The sequence below is a fragment of the Chionomys nivalis genome, chromosome 23 (genome assembly GCF_950005125.1).
Source record: "Chionomys nivalis chromosome 23, mChiNiv1.1, whole genome shotgun sequence".
NCBI classification, from domain to species: domain Eukaryota; kingdom Metazoa; phylum Chordata; class Mammalia; order Rodentia; family Cricetidae; genus Chionomys; species Chionomys nivalis.
The window spans coordinates 48,798,997-48,817,308 of NC_080108.1; the positions used below are offsets into that span (position 1 = coordinate 48,798,997).

The window sequence follows — 18,312 nt, forward strand, 5'->3', positions numbered from 1 at the left end:
GGTCCTCCCACTTCTATCTAAGTCCAGGAAGGTGAGCATCCAAACAGGCTAGGCTCCCACAAAGCCAGTTCATGCATTAGGATCGAAACCTAGTGCCATTGTCCTTGGCTTCTCATCAGCCTTCATTGTCCGCCATGTTCAGAGAGTCCAGTTTCAACCCATGCTTATTCAGTCCCAGACCAGCTGGCCTTGGAGAGCTCCCAATAGATCAGTTCCACTGTCACAGTGGGTGGGTGCACCCCTCACGGTCCTGACTTCCTTGTTCATGTTCTCCCTCCTTCTCCTCATTTGGACCTTAACAGCTCAGTCCGTTGCTCCAAATTGGGTCTCTGTCTCTATGTCGATCCATCGCCAGATGAAAGTTCTAAGGTGATATGCAAGATATTCATCAGTATAGGATAGGATCATTTCATGTTCCCTCTCCTCAGTTGCCCAAGGTACTAGCTGGGGATCTCTCCCTGGACACCTGCAAGCCCCTCTAGAGTCAAAGCTCTTGCCAACCCTAAGATGGCTCCCTTAATTAGGATATATATTTCTCTGCTCCCGTATCCACCCTTCCTATATCCCAACCATCCCATTACCCCAAGCTCCCCCCATCCTCCCCTTCTCATGTTTCTCACCCCATTTCCCCTTCGCCCCATGCCACCTCACCTGCAAGTTCCCAGTTTTTGCCCGGCAAAAACATCCAGGAGGATGACTATATGTTTTTCTTTGGGTTCACCTTCTTATTTATCTTCTCTAGGATCACAAATTATAGACTCAATGTCCTTTATTTATGGCTAGAAACCAATTATGAGTAAGTATATCCCATGTTCCTCTTTTTGGGTCTGGGATACCTCACTCAGGATAGTGTTTTCTATTTCCAACGATTTGCATGCAAAATTCATGATGTCATTGTTTTTTACCGCTGAGTAGTGCTCTAATATGTATATATTCTACACTTTCTTCATCCATTCTTCCATTGAAGGCATCTAGGTTGTTTCCAGGTTCTGGCTATTACAAACAATGCTGCTATGAACATAGTTGAACAAATGCTTTTGTCATATGATAGGGCATCTCTTGGGTATATTCCCAAGAGTGGTATTACTGGATCTTGGGGTAGGTTGATCCCAAATTTCCTGAGAAATTGCCACACTGATTTCTAAAGTGGTTGCACAAGTTTGCAGTCCCACCAGCAATGGATGAGTGTGCCCCTTACTCCACAACCTCTACAGCAAAGGCTATGATTGGTGTTTTTATTTTAGCCATTCTGACAGGTGTAAGATGGTATCTCAAAGGTGTTTTAATTTGCATTTCCCTGATCGCTAAGGAGGTTGAGCATGACCTTAAGTGTCTTTTGGCCATTTGAATTTCTTCTGTTGAGAATTCTCTGTTCAGTTCAGTGCCCCATTTTTTAATTGGGTTAATTATCCTTTTAAAGTCTAGTTTCTTGAGTTCTTTATATATTTTTGAGATCAGACCTTTGTCTGTTGTGGGGTTGGTGAAGATCTTCTCCCAGTCAGTGGGTTGCCTTTTTGTCTTAGTGACTGTGTCCTTTGCTTTACAGAAGCTTCTCAGTTTCAGGAGGTCCCATTTATTCAATGTTGTCCTTAATGTCTGTGCTCCTGGGGATATACGTAGGAAGTGATCTCCTGTGCCCATATGCTGTAGAGTAATTCCCATTTTTTCTTCTGCCAGGTTCAGTGTGTTCAGACTGATATTGAGGTCTTTAATCCATTTGGACTTGAGTTTTGTGCATGGCTATAGATATGGATCTATTTTCATTCTTCTATAGTTTGACAACCAGTTCTGCCAGCACCATTTGTTGAAAATGCTTTCTTTCTTCCATTGTATACTTTTAGCTCCTTTATCAAAAATCAGGTTTTCCTATGTTTGTGGGTTAAAATCAGGGTCTTCTACTCGATTCCATTGATCAACTTCTCTGTTTTCATGCCAATACCAAGCTGTTTTCAATACTGAGGCTCTGTAATAGAGTTTGAAGTCAGGGATGGTAATGCCTCCAGAAGTTCCTTTATTGTATAAGATTGTTTTTGCTATCCTGGGTTTTTTGTTTTTCCATATAAAGTTGATTATTGTCCTCTCAAGATCTGTGAAGAATTTTGATGGGATTTTAATGGGGATTGCATTGAATCTATAAATTGCCCTTGATAGAATTGCCATTTTTACTATGTTGATCCTCCCAGTCCAAAAGCAAGGGAGATCCTTCCATTTTCTGGTATCCTCCTCAATTTCTTTCTTCAAAGACTTAAAGTTCTTGTCAAATAGATCCTTCACTTCCTTGGTTAGAGTTACCCCAAGATATTTTATGCTATTTGTGGCTATCGTGAAGGGTGATGCTTCTCTGATTTCCCTCTCTGCTTCCTTATCCTTTGTGTATAGGAGGGCAACTGATTTTTTGGAATTGATCTTGTATCCTGCCACACGACTAAAGGTGTTTATCAGCTGTAGGAGTTCTTTGGTGGAGTTTTTGGGGTCGCTTATGCAAATAATGAAAGTTTAACTTCTTCCTTTCCAATTTGAATCCCTTTGATCCCCTTATGTTGTCTTATTGCTATCGCTATAACTTCAAACACTATATTGAAGAGGTATGGCGAGAGTGGACATCCTTGTTGTGTTCCTAATTTTAGTGGGATGGCTTTGAGTTTCTCTCCATTTAATTTGATGTTAGCTGTCGGCTTGCTATAAATAGCTTTTAATATAGTTAGGTATGACTCTTGTATCCCTAATCTCTCTAAGACCTTTATCATAAAGGGATGTTGAATTTTGTCAAATACTTTTTCAGCATCTAATGAAATGATCATATGGTTTTTTCTTTCAGTTTATTTATATGATGGATTACATTGATAGATTTACGTATGTTGAACCAGTCCTGCATCCCTGGGATGAAGCCTACTTGATCATAATGGATAATTTTTCTAATCTGTTCTTGGATTCGGTTTCCAGTATTTTATTGAGGATATTCGCATCGATGTTCATGAGCGAGATTGACCTGTAGTTCTCTCTCTTGGTTGTGTCTTTGTGTGGTTTTGGTATCAGAGTAACCGCAGCTTCATAAAAGGAATTTGGCAATAATTTCTCTTTTTCTATATTGTGAAATACATTAAGGAGTATAGGTATTAGGTCTTCTTAGAAGTTCTGGTAGAATTCTGCATTGAAGCCGTGTGGACCTGGCCTTTTTTGGTAGGGAAGTTTTTTATAACAACTTCTAATTCTTCGTGACTAACAGGTCTATTTAGATTGTTCACATGGTCCTGGTTTAACTTTGGTATATGGTACTTATCTAAAAAAGTGTCCATTTCTTTTACATTTTCCAATTTTGTGGCATATAGGCTTTTGTAGTAAGACCTAATGATTCTCTGACTTTTCTCTGTGTCTGTGGTTATGTTTCCCTTTTCGTTTCTGATCTTGTTAACACACAACAGTTTTTTTTGTATAGAAAGCATTAAGCCAGTAAGCTACCAATGACAGCCTCAAACAACTGCTTTATATAGGTACCATCTTGGGGTTTCTTTTGCTGTAGTAAAAGCCCATGACTCAAATAAATATGGGTGAAAGGGTTTATTTGGAGTAATGCTGATTATTGGTGTACTCATCGGGACTTGATTTTTTAATACCATCTATGTCACCAGCCAAAAAGTGGCACAGCACACTGTGAGTTGGGTCGTTCCACATGAATCATCAATCAAAAACATCTTCTCAGAATTTCCCACAGGTCAAACTCTTGGTACTTTTCCCAACTGACTTCAGCTTGTTCAGTTGACATAAAATAGCTACCACAGGTGCCCACAAATATTGGCAGGGTTGTCATTTCACAGAAACAGTTGTACAAAACATGGAGGATGATAACCAAGATCAATGATATTTCAACCTATGTTACAGACCTAATGGGACTGGGTTATTGACCAGAATGCATTGTTAAATCAGTAACTAACCAGGCTAAAGAAATAATTCAAACTAGAAGTACACATTGCTTCTGGTTCCCAGAACTCATATCAGGTGTCTGTATCTCTGTCTCTATCCTGTATCTCTGTCTCCATACAATCAGAACCCCAAGTGCCCTCACAAAGCACCCATGCTCAGCTGTACAAATGCAGACTCAAACACATACATATAAACAAAAATTAGAAACTAAACAATGCAAAAGAAGAAAAGAAAAATAAGCAGCCAAATACTCTAAGTTCAGAGAAAACCTTGCATTTGTGAAATAGAAACTCCTTGAGGCCATCAGGTTTCCAACTGAAAATACCAGGGGTAGGCATGTTGTTAGTCAAAGAGATCCTCAAAGCCCCACATAGCATAAAGGTTACTGCCACTACTGTATAAGATAGTAACGTATCCCAGAAGTAGACTGAAGGCGAAGGCGTAAGTCACAAACCATCTCACACTAGTTTGGAATTATGATTAGTAGAATGGTTATTTATTAAAAGGGGAAAAAACTTTCAGATCACCGTCCCAGACCACAGCCCTCTGTGCAATCAGGGAGTCTAGTCGCCGGAGTGGAGCAGGAAGTAAGAGATTGAGGAGGCAAGTGGCAGCTTTTTTAAAGGGAGAGAGAGACCACGCCCCAATGGGCTGGTATCTCGGCGGCTATTGGCTGGAGGAGCGGAAGGACCTCCCGCAACAGTAGACAGTGACACCCTTTTGCTGAAGACACAGCATGATTTATTTTTATGACATAAAGAAATGTAGCTGGAGATAGAGTTGTGATTGTGCTTCACACTCTCTACTTTCTGAGTGGCATTCATATAGTCAGAAACTGTTCATATGAAGTGCTAGAAGCGAATTATCATCAACTGTCCTGCTTCGCTGCTGACATCATGTGCTACAGAACCAGAATTCCATGCAAGACATGCCTGTTGTTGCATAGAGGCTCAACCATCTTGAGTACCACCAATAGATTCTGATTAGATTTAAGATCACTCCTATAGAGCACTATAGTAGGGAATTCACATCTGGTAATATAATCCAGGACAAAAAAATTATCGCTAGAAAAGTTATAGGCCCCAGTGGAGAGTCTTTTTTTTTTCATCTTGATAATGGTCATGGTGTGCCTATCAAGCTGCTTTCTAAATATTTATGCTTTTGCTATTGTTGTCCTTTGTTAGTTTTCCTGAAAGGAAACTTAATTTTGCAGTAGATGGCGTGTTTCAGAGACCCCCAAATCACTGACATCATCCTTAGGAACAAGTCACTGTTGCAGTGTTATACATAGGTGTTTTTATCACTGACTCTAACTTTGAGAATATCACAGAAAAGATGGTAGAAAGAATATAAATATTCAAAGGAATGGAGTGTAGCAGTTTCTCTGAGCAGAAACATTCTCTGATTAAGGGAGCTCCTGAGGCTCAGTTAGGACCTACAAGTCCTGGAGTGCTGAATCAAGATTCACAAAGGCCTCTCTCAAGCTTTTGGAAGTAGTAAACCATTTCTGATGAGAGCATTTTCTGACCAGTTATGTGATATGGAAGAGATTATCTGCCTGTAAATCTAGCAGAGAGCTTCAAGCCCACAGCATTCAGGATTCTTCACTCATGCTGAGGTGAACTTTCTGGTAATACAGCAACATTTGAATCATCTTAGTTGAAGAAACACTGGCCCACTCAAGCATATGGTTCTGGCTGGCCTTGCCCTTCTTCCCAATTCTCTCCACCTTTCTAAAGAATCATTAGATTGTAAATGGGGTTTTATTGTTCCACAGCTGTTCTCAACCATTCAGAGGTTTATAATAATTATAAATCCTGTGCTCAGACTCATTACTAACTAGCTCTTACATTTTAAGTTAACCCATATTTCTTATTTACTCTCTGCCATGTGGCAGTAGCTTTATTAGCATGGCATGTTCATCTCCTGCTCTGTCTGCGTCTGCTGGCAACTCCTCTGACTCTGCCCTTCCTCATCCCATCATTCTCAGTTTGACTTTCTTGCTTAAATTTATCTTTTTTCAGGTATTGGCCAGTCTATTTCTTTATTAACCAATGAGAGTAATACTTATTCACAATGTACAGAGGGATTATTTTACAGCAATTCCCCCTTCTGTCTAATTAAAAAGGAAGGTTTAAACTTTAACATAATAAGATTATATACAATGAAAAAGTCTACTTCTGGGATACGTTACTATCTTATACAGTAGTGGCAGTAACCTTTATGCTATGTGGGGCTTTGAGGATCTCTTTGACTAACAACATGCCTACCCCTGGTATTTTCAGTTGGAAACCTGATGGCCTCAAGGAGTTTCTATTTCACAAATGCAAGGTTTTCTCTGAACTTAAAGTATTTGGCTGCTTATTTTTCTTTTCTTCTTTTGCATTGTTTAGTTTCTAATTTTTGTTTATATGTATGTGTTTGAGTCTGCATTTGTACAGCTGAGCATGGGTGCTTTGTGAGGGCACTTGGGGTTCTGATTGTATGGAGACAGAGATACAGGATAGAGATAGAGATACAGACACCTGATATGAGTCCTGGGAACCAGAAGCAATGTGTACTTCTAGTTTGAATTATTTCTTTAGCCTGGTTAGTTACTGATTTAACAATGCATTCTGGTCAATAACCCAGTCCCATTAGGTCTGTAACATAGGTTGAAATATCATTGATCTTGGTTATCATCCTCCATGTTTTGTACATCTGTTTCTGTGAAATGACAACCCTGCCTGGGTCTGAAAAAGCATAGGATCAAACCGGACTCTCTGAACGTGGTGGACAATGAGGGCTGATGAGAAGCCAAGGACAATGGCACTGGGCTTTGATCCTACTGCATGTACTGGCTTTATGGGAGCCTAGTCCCTTTGGATGCTCACCTTCCTAGACCTGGATGGAGTGGGGAGGACCTTAGAATTCCCATAGGGCAGGGGACCCTGACTGCTCTTTGTACTGGAGAGGGAGGGGGAGGGTATGGGAATGGGGTTGGGAATGAGAGGTGGGGAGCAGGCGGAAATTTCTAATAATAAAAAGTAAATAAAAAAGAACTGAGGAAGGAGAAGAATCCCAGATCAAATTCCCAGAAAATATTTTCTGCAAAATAATAGAAGACTATCATAATAACATCAAAAAGAGATTCCAATAAAAGTACACGATTCAAGAACATAAAATAGATTGTACTAGAAAAGAAAGTCCTCCTGCCCCATGATGATCAAATTACTAAACATGCAGAACAAAGAAAAAAATGAATTAATAAAAGCTAATGAAAAAGACCAAATAATATGTAAAGAACTCTTAATAGAATTACATGTTCTCATTGGAGACTCTAAAAGCCAGAGAGGCCCAGATAGAAGTCCTAAAAACTTTAAAAGATCACAGATTCCAGCTCAGAAAAACTTTCAGTCACCATAGATGGAGAAAACAAGATACTCCTTGATAAAGTCAAATTTAAACATTGTCTATATACAAATCCAGCCCTAGAAATGTACTACAAGGAAAATTCCAACTCATGGAACTAAACTACACCTATTAAAACATGGACAATAAATAATCTCACACTAGCAAAACAAAAAGAAGTGAAGTACACAAACACAACACACAAAATAGCAAAAACTCAGGAATTAACATTCATTGGTCGCCGGGCAGTAGTGGCGCACACCTTTAATCCCAGCACTCGGGAGGCAGAGGCAGGCGGATCTCTGTGAGTTCGAGACCAGCCTGGTCTACAAGAGCTAGTTCCAGGACAGGCTCCAAAACCACAAAGAAACCCTGTCTCAAAAAAAAAAACCAAAAAAAAAAAAAATTCATTGGTCAATGATACATCTTAATATCAACAATAAAAGATATAGACTAACAAAACAGATACAAAAGCAGGAATCATCTTTCTTCCCATCATAGATATTATCTCAGAGTAAATGGTTTGAAAAAGATTTTCCAAGCAAATTTTTTCTCAAGAAATAAATTATTGTAGTCATTCTTATATCTAACATTATAGACATGAAGTCAAAGTTTATCAGCAAGACAGGGAAGGGTATTTCATAATCATAGGGAAAATTTATGAAGATGAATTTCCAATTCTTAACAGTAATGACAAGTCACTAATGGTTATCAAAATAAAGATTACTAAAGCATAAATCACACAGTGACCCTCACACATTTATAGTGGGAGGTTTCAATACCCCACTCACAGCAATGGACTGGTCAGCCAGCCAAAAACTAAATACAGAAATACTGAATATAAAAAAAGTATATTTAGCAAATGGTGCTGGCTTAACTGGATATCAACCTATAGAAGAATGAAAATAGATCCGTATCTATCACCATGCTCAAAACTCAAGTCCAAATGGATCAATGATATCAACATAAAACCAACCACATTGAACCTCATAGAAGAGAAAGTGGGAAGGAGACTTGAGTGCATTAGTACAGGAGACCTCTTCATAAATATGATCCCAGTAATACAGACACTGAGAGCAACATTAATAAATGGGATCTCCTGAAATGAAGAAGTTTCTGTAAAGCAAAGCATATGATCAACAACACAAAATGGCAGACTACAGAATGGGAAAAGATCTTCACTAACCCCTCATTGGATGGAGGACTGATCTCAAATATATATAAAAAACTCAAGAAATTATTCATCAAAAGAATAAATAATCCAATAAATGGGGTCTAGACCTAAACAGAGAACTCTCAACAACTCTCAGCAAATGTAAAATGACTCAAAGACTCTTAAGGAAATGCTCAACATCAATAGTATTCAGAAAAATGCAAATCAAAACAACTCTGAGATTTCATCTTACACCTGTATGGCCAAGATCAAAAACACTGATGATAACTTACGCTGGAGAAGTTGTGGGGAAAAGGGAACACTTCTGCATTGTTGGTGAGAATGCAAGCTGGTACAGCCCCTTTGGATGTCAGTGTGGCGATTTCTCAGAAAATTAGGAAGCAACCTACCTTAGACCCAGCAATACCACTTTTGGGTATATACCCAAAGGATGCTCAATTGTGCCACAAGGAGATGTGCTCAGCTATGTTCATAGCAGCACTATTTGTAATAGGCAGAACCTAGAAACAACCTTAAGGCCCCTCAACTAAAGAATGGATAAAGAACTTGAGGTTCATAGTGGAATGCTACATTGTGGAAAAAAACCATCTTGAAATTTTCTAGCAAATGGATGGATCCAGAAAACATCATATTGAGTGAGGTAACCCAGATCCAGAAATTCAAATCTAATATGTACTCACTAATATGTGGCTTTTAGACAATAAAAGCCTATAATACACAGTCCCAGAGAACCTAGACAATAAAGAGGGCCCTAATCTACACGGGAAGTAGAAAAAGACAAGATCTTCTGAGTAAATTGGGAACCTGGGGATTATGAGAAAGTGTAGAAGGGGAGGGGGAGAAACACAGGGGATGAAAATTATATAGCTCAATTAAAAACAATAAAAGAGAAACTTTATAAACCAAATGTACCTAACAGGTAAAAACAGAACATTTCACCTAACTCAAAAGAATATTCTTATTTTCAGCATCTCACAGAACTTTCTCTTAAATTGACCATATACTTGATCACAAAGCAAATCTCAATAGATACATGAAAATTGAAATAATATCCTGTATAATATCCCATTAAAGCTGGAGTTCAAGAACAACAGAAACAAGAGAAGACTGACAAACTCATGGAAACAGAGTACTCTCTAATGAATGAAAACTGGGTCAAGAGGGAAATTAAGGACTTCTAGAATTCAAGTAAAATGAGTACACAACATGCCCAACTTTATGGCACACAATGAACATGATACTAAAAGAACTTGTTATAGCACTAAGTGCTTACATAAAAATTAAAGAAGTCTCTCACTAGCAACTTAACAGCATACCTGAAATCTCTAGAAAAATAGGAAGGAGGCATATCGAATAGAAGGGGACAGCAGGAAATAATCAAACTGGGGGTAGAATCACACAAAAGAGTAAAAGAGAACAACATAATGAACAAAAAAGAGTGTTTTTTTGAGGAAATCAACAAAACAGATAGACCCTAATCCAAGATAAATAATAGGAAGTAAGAATATCCAACTTAATAAAATCTGAAATTAAAAGGGGGTTATATCAATAGGTATTAAGGAAATACAAAGAATGCCTAGCTCACACTTTAAAAACCTGTACTCCACAAAATTGGAAAATATGGAAGAAACTTATAATATTCTTAATATATCACATTTATAAACTTAAATCAAGAACAGATAAACATTTTAAATACACAAATAATCACAGTGGAAATATAAACTGTCATTAAAAGTCTCCAAATGCAAAATAAAAATCCAAGATTAGCCGGTTTCAGGACAGAATTCTACAAGGCTTTTAAAGAAAATGTAAAATCAATACTCCTCAAATTATTCTAAAAATAATAGCAGAAGGAACATTGAAAAATCAATTTTATCTGGTCACAGTTACCCTGATGCCCAGATCACACCAAGATTCAACAAAGAGAATTGCAGACCATTTTTCCTCATAAACATAGATACAAAAACATTCAAAAATACTTGGAAACTGATCCCAAGAACACATCAAAAACATCATCCACTATGTCTGAGAAGACTTCATCCTAGAAATGCAGAGGTGGTTAAGCAAAATACAAAAATCTGTAAATGTAACCTACAATATAAACAAACTGAAAAAAATGCCATGTATCTCATTATATTATTAAAAGTGCTTTAACAAAATCCAGTGCACCTTAACCATAAAAGTTCTGAAGATAGTAGAGATGTAAGACACATACTTCAACATAATAAAGGCAATTTACATCAAACCTATAACTGACATCAAATTAAAGGGAGAGATACTCAAAGCCATTCCAGAAACATCATAAATAAGACAAGGCTGTCCAATCTCTCCATATCGATTCAATATAGTAATGTTAGAGCAGGAGATACAAGACATCTGAAAGAGATCAAGAGGATACATATATGAAAGGAAAATGTCAAAGTTTCATTATTTGTAGGTGATATGATAGAATGCATAAACAACCCCCAAAAATCCTACTAGGGAATTCCTACAACTGATAAGCACTTTCAGCAGAATGAAAGACCTTCTTTATGCAAATGACAAAAGGACTGAGAAGGAAATCAGCCAAACAACCCCCTTGACACTAGCCACAAGCAATTTAAAAACATTAGACGTGTATTACCAGATATCTGGTAATCATAGAAATCACACATTTAATAATCATCTTTTGAAAGAAATTACATTTTTATTAATCATGTTTGTTCCATCTCCTTCTTACAATATTCTGTCATGCCGGGCGGTGGTGGCACACGCCTTTAATCCCAGCACTTGGGAGGCAGAGGCAGGCGGATCTCTGTGAGTTCGAGACCAGCCTGGTCTACAAGAGCTAGTTCCAGGACAGGCTCCAAAACCACAGAGAAACCCTGTCTCGAAAAAGCAAAAAAAATAAATAAATAAAAAAAATTCTGTCATGATAGAAATTTAAAATTAACAAGCAAACAAACAACCTAACTAGTCACAGTAGGCATAAAAATATTAAAGTATGTGACTTTGTGTTTGCATCTAGGAAAACTAGTGCATTCTGTGACCCATATGTAATCCTTTTTCAGATTTATAGATATAGGACATATAGAGATGTTACACTACACATTACTTATATATTCCTATTTGTATTTCCAATTCCTTACATAGAGCACATATAAGACACCTTCTCAAAACATTTAAATGCAAGAAAGAGGAAGGGAGAAGGGGAGTGATGGGGAGAGCTTGAGGGAATGAGATAGTTGAGGTGGAGGAAGGACAGACATGAGAGCAAGGAAAGAGATATCTTGCTTGAAGGAGCCATTTGGGGGTTAGCAAGAAACCTGACTCTAGAAAAATTCCCAAGAATCCACAAGGATGACCTCAGCTAAGACCCTATGCAATAGATGATAAGGTCCCTGAACTGGCCTTGCCCTGTAGTCAGACTGATGAATATCTTAAATATCACCATAGAACCTTCATCCAGTAACTGATGGAAACAGACACAGAGACCTGAATCGTATCACTGAACTGAGCTCACAAGGTCGAATTGATTTGTGGGAAAAGTGAGAATATGAACAAAGAGGTCAAGACCATGATGGGTTCACCTCCTGAAACAGTTTACCTGAGCTAATGGGAGCTCACTAAATCTAGCCAGACAAGAAAGGAAACCACATAGGTCCAAACTGGTCCCTCTGATTGTGGGTGGCAGTTGTATGGTGGGGCATACTGCAGGGCCACTGGCAGTGGCAAGAGAATTTATCCCTATTGCATGTACTGGCTTTTTGGGAACCTGTCCTCTTTAGATGGATACCTTGCTCAGCCTAGATATAGTAGGGGATTCTTGGACCTTCCTCAAAGAAATGTGCCTCATTTTCTCTGAGGATTGGATGGCGGGTGTGGTGGATGAGTAGATGGAGGGGATGGAAGGAGGGGAAGGAGTGGGAACTTGGATTGGTATATAAAGTGAAAAAAGGTAGTTTGTTTTCTTTTAAAAAATAATTTTGGAAAGCATTTTCTCAATGGAGGTTCTCTCCTTTCAGTTAACTCTAGCTTGTCTCAAGTTGATACAGGCTAGACAGCACACTCCTTTAATTGTTGAAAATCTGAAAGTAAGTTTTTACTCAAGAAGCTGCTTTCGGCCAGTGGCTTAATAGAATATAGCCCAACTGGAAGAGATATTTAGAGAGTAGATAGAGCCATGGAGATGCCACGTAGCACCACCAGAGACAAATCCATGGTATAGAACTTTACTCTGTAAGCCACAGTCACATGGCAATACACAGATTAATGGAGATGGATTAGTTTAGGATATGAGAGTTAGCCAGAAATACGCTTAAGATATTGACTGAACAGTATTGCAGTTTATATAATTTCTGTGATTACTTCTGCTCTGGGCAGCCAGGAACAAACAAGCGTCCTCCCCCAACACTAGATAGTCTTTACCTGTAATGCTAGAGAGAGTATTTAAATTGTAGAAATAGGTGGATTTTTACCCAGATCCCTATATGTATTGCTGAGGCTAGGGCACTTCTTTTAAGGTTAAATAAATTTATATTTCATGGATATCTTCTCTAAATATCCTTAAAAGAATTTTATGACAAATTTTTGGTTATCTTGTTTAAGACACAAAGGTTGATGGTCTGGAATCTGGTGCTGTGTATTTATATTAATATTAAGGTTCTTCTCAATGTAGAACTTAGATTTAAAGTAGTAGTTTTTTAGAGTAGGGTGCTCACGCAGTGTCTTAACACAATTATGCACACATGCCCAACACATAGGATTAAATGATGAAATAGATTCAAACCCTCTAAAACCTTTAGTATAAATTTTGGTATCGAGTGGTTCTATAGAAACAAATGTAATGATGCATTACTCCAGTAATTGTATCTAGAACTGTCTCTCCAATTTGTTTACAGCTACAGGTACAAAATACTCAGCCTACAGTAAGGAATGGACTGGAAAAGCTTACTGTGAAATATCTAAAGAACTGTGTAAAATAAATGTATGGATACTGCTGATTAAACTCTTGTGGAAAAAGAATTTGGTGACTGATAATGAGAACTTTTACATATTTAAATTAAGAAATTTAATGAAGCTAGCTGGTTGCATCTGGTGTTTATGAATATGGTAAAAATGGAGGGAATGACCTCCGACATCAAATTTCCCAGCTCTATAGGCATGTAAACAGCCTAAAGTTTTCTCTATGTTCCCAAGAAAACAAACTATTCTACAACTCTCATAGGGTTTAAATAACTGAGAACACAGCCCAAGTCATCATCATAATATTGGTACATAAGAAAGTGATGTCCCATTCTCAACTGTCAGTCAAAATCAGTTCCTGGTTGGAAAAGAGATTCTGTATCTTAGGGTGGAATGATGTGGGATAACCATATATTACTGAGGCAGTAGAACATTCAGATCCCTTAGTAGTGGATATATCCTCACCTTTACCTCCTAAAATATTTCTTACCTGTTTTTTTTTTTTTTGTTTTTTTTCCCCCCCTGGGGAATTAATTCTCTCTTGTCTGTGGAGCTGACAAAGACCTTTGGTGAAAGAAATAACAATCAACACAAGGGTAATGTACTTAGGTGATCACCTGTCTGTACTTTAGATGGAAGCCAGGATCAAGGTGAGCAGGCAATTGGAGGACAGGAATAAAGTGTGACAAACGAGGATACATTGCTAAAGAACTTGATGAGTCTTCTAATTATTATAATTGGAAGTCTGCATGATATGTGTGAAAATGGTTTTATTGGTATGGGATAATAGAAAAAAAACTAGATCATACTGAGTTATTGACATAAGCCTACTGTATAAAGAATCTAGATTTCTTATTTCAGCTCAATTTTAAAAGGTACCTATGGTTTATTTGATTATTTGCTTGAACCTATGTTATACGATAGTCTCCTAAAGAAGTTTGAAATGTCTGACATGCCTCTGCTTTCTATTCATGAAAGAATCAAGGGAATGACCAAATGGGAAGATCAGAGTGGTTTATCACGTAAAGCACTCCACTCTTCAGTGGAGGTGACCAGAAGACTTTCTTCACTAACCCTGTAAGGAACTGATTTATGGGAAGACCATAAATATATGTGAATATTTACCAGAGTGTATAGGGAAGCACAGACTGAAATTGCATGTCTTCACTGCAATAGGTTAGACTGAATCCTACAGTAGAACGTCTATATGGCAGCACCAAATCGCAAAGGCAAGGTGGGATATTCACCTTGAGAGACAGTGTATGCAAAAAAATGTTTATAAGGGTTTGATTTTGGCTAATTAATCATAATGCTTTCAAAAGTGAAGTAGACAGGAAATCTGCTACGCTCTTGTTCAGTCTCTAAAGAAGAAAAATCAGAGGACAAATGGTTGGTGTGTGGTTTGTCCATTAGTTGGTGTGTGGTTTGTCCATTAGTTAGAAAGGCATCCAGAAGGAGCGTAGATGGAGATCTTGTGGGAACATGACTGCCAGTCCTGATGGCACTGTGTTATTTTCTGATGAGAAATAGACTGCTCTAGCCCAGTCATTAGAGACTCTGCCTCCAGAGTGCTCAGACCTATGTGATGATTTATACACAAGTCCCCCATATGATGGCTAAAGACACTTCATATGGTACCAGGCATCCCTTAGGGGCTATTGACTCTTGTCCTCAAATACTTAAGAGATCCTAGTGCTCTGAGATAAGAAGAAGATAATGGTGATCCTGCTGTGAGGTGTTTAACCACTTGTTTTTTGTTTTTGTAAACTTTCTAATTGCTCTGGGACCAGGATGAATTGATCATGCATAACTATATAATAAGAAAGAGAAACAAGAGAGGGGAGTAAAACAATGTTTTGCTCAGCTGTTGATTCCATAGATAATAGTAATGCACACCTTTAATATCCATCTTGGTAACCTGTCAGCCCGTTCAGCACTGTTTGGCTCTGTTGCTATTAGCAATGAGAATTTGAATAGAGTCTATGTCTTTAGTCTTTCCCAATGGAGTCAAACAACATAAAAATCATGGTCATTGCTGTCATTGTCACTGAAGATCCAGCCTGCCTTCATCTTAGGTGTAAAGACCATCTTATAGTAAATACAAACTAGGTTCATTCCTGTTTATGATTAAACCTGTTTCTCAAGTAGTGGGCTCTGACACACCTGTAACCTTAAGTACAAATGGTTCTGTACTGAGTGCTCCAGGATTGGAAATAATACCTTTGATTTGATTTAGAAGGGTTGTAATTGCTACCTTGTTATGGCTAAGTTTTGTTATCCCACCTTGTAACCTCGTCTTTGTCCTGGAAGACTTTGGGACTAACGCATTATGCTTCTATTCTGCTCTTTATCCCCCCCTCCCCCATATTTTATCCATCAAATCCTCCATTTAGAATCTTCTCCCATGAACTTTAGAAAATCTTGTCTTTCTTACCTCCAATGTTGTCCTCTCAAACCCTCACGTTTGGGGAGGCAACTGTTATACACAAATAAGAAAAGCTGCTTTAATTGCTTATTTTAATTAATTTAACCATGATTATTTGTGTTGTTGGTCTCTCTTTTGCCATCTTTCAGGTTGAAGTACAGCATATGGGGTCATGTGACTATAAAACATTGTCAGGGTAGAATTTATACATGAGGTAAAAAAAAAATGGACGTTCATTTACCAAAAATGAATGGAACATGGAAGTAGCTTAATGCCAAATCCTCCAACAGCAGAGACCAATGCTGAACCCACAGTGGACATCATTCTTTGGATAACCACCTAGTGACTAGGTCTCAGTTCATAAACCTTGGACCATTCAAATTCTGGGAAAGTCAACATTGTAGAATTACTTACTGTATTATAGATATTTATTGTGGGTGTTGATTTGGAATCCCTATGTATAAATCTACTAAAACTGAGATACTTGGTCTACATGATGATGCCATTGTGGTGCTTTAAACATCTTTTTTCCAGTCTAGAAATCCAGAGTCGAGGAAGTGTCATGGTCGCTGTTGTATTTATGATTCCCCACTGTCCTAGAACAGCTGGTTTAATAGAGCAGTAGATTGTCCCCAGCAAAGCCATAGCGATTACCATGGAAGAAGTCCAAGGCTGGCTGACCAGGTTATTCCTCTAGGATCCCTGTGATAGAGTAGATGGCAATCAGTTAGCAGGCACCAGCCAGCCTCAGCCAGCTTCCCCCTTCCTAGGACTGAAGCTCCTGGACAGCAATTTCATATGCAGAAATCAAGCATTGCTTTTTTGAAGCTTCATCGTCTCCTGCTGAGAAAGGCAAACTCACAGACAGGATTACCTTGATGACAGGCTTCCTGCTGAGAAAGGCAAATTCACAGATAGGATTACCCTGTTGATGGGCTTCCTGCTGAGAAAGGCAGACAGACAGGTTGAAAGTTAAAAAAAAATGGTTTTTTTTTTTTTCTGTTTCTTTATTTAAAGAACTTGCTAGGCAAGGATTGATCTCAGTTATCAACCACCTATATGTTGTAGGAAATTGTTGTAAGGAGTCTGTTGATAGTTCCTGGCTGCTCAGCCCCCCAAAACTACACAGAAACTGTATTAATTAAATCACTGCTTGGCTCCCACAACACACAAATATGTAAGTGTAACAAAAATGTAAAGTAATTTTGAAACTCTCTTAAATTTTTATTTTTAAACCATTTGTCTCTCTAAAAATCTAAAACATACAAAACAACTTCAATGAACAGTTTTTCTTACTCTAGGTCCCCCTCCCAAGACAAGCAGCTTCTTGTGCATCCTTTTAGTGGCTACTGTGTGTGCATATGAGAGCTCCCGTATTTCTTTTTACAGAAAACTGTTTTGTTTCATACTGTAGCCCAGTTTTCCCCTCTGCTGTTATCAGTGTAGCTGCAATGATTACCACATATAAACTACAGTAGTTACACATATGTGTAATGGAATTAATAGGTAAGAGAATATATATAATCATATGTGGATTCTGCTAGATTTTTAGTATTTCTCTACAATTAAATATAGGTTCATTTGTGCTCTGTGAGCAGAATCTTGTTATATGTTACTAAACAAATTTGTTCTTCACGAATATGAAAGTATAAGTGTGTGACTTTTTTCCATCTTTAATTTTCTATTTTATTATTAGTACTTTTTTTAACTAAAGACTGAGTAGCACAAAGAGCTCCTGTGTTCCCTTGTTTCTCTCAGTGATAAAATTTTCCATAATTATAGAATCAGCTAGGACACCCAAATGTCACAGCAGCACAGTAGCCAGACCGCAGGCCCAGCAGTATGGGGCAGCGTAGTGCCGTTGTGACGTGCTGCTCTGCCACACGGATAGACCTGAACAATTGTGCTGATGTTCAAGAACCTGACTGAGCCCCACTTTGTAGCTTCCTTGCCCCCCACTGAACTAGGCTTGTGGTAGGGGAGATTGCTTTATATAGTGTAGTGATGAGGCAAGCAGGCCTGCTTTCCTGCCATCCGGCTAGATTATGCCCCGAAATAACAACACACAAACTATATTCATATAAACACTGCCTGGCCCATTATATCTAGCCTCTTCTTGGCTAACTCTCTTATCTTGCTTAACCCATTTCTAATAATCTGTGTAGCACAAAGAGGTGGTGTCTTACCAGGAAAGATTCAACATGTCTGACCTGGCGGCTGGCTCCATCACGTCTGCCCAGAGAGGAGTGGCATGGCGATTGTCTCATTTCCCTCTTCCTCCCAGCATTCTGTTCTGTCTACTCCACCCACCTAAGGGCTGGCCTATCAAATGGCCAAGGCAGTTTCTTTATTAACCAATGAAATCAACACAAAAAGAAGACCCTCCCACATCAATATAGTGTGATTTTAGTTTATGCTCTTTTAAGTGAAGTTGAGTACTTTTCCGTTACATTAAAAG

The 18,312-nt window shown here is 38.3% G+C and overlaps 1 protein-coding gene across 1 annotated transcript in view; it reads left to right on the forward strand.

Annotated features, from left to right (window-relative positions):
• LOC130865461 (gamma-tubulin complex component 5) overlaps nucleotides 1-18,312 on the forward strand; it is an 82,319-nt gene that overhangs the window by 22,952 nt on the left and 41,055 nt on the right. The window lies entirely within an intron of this gene.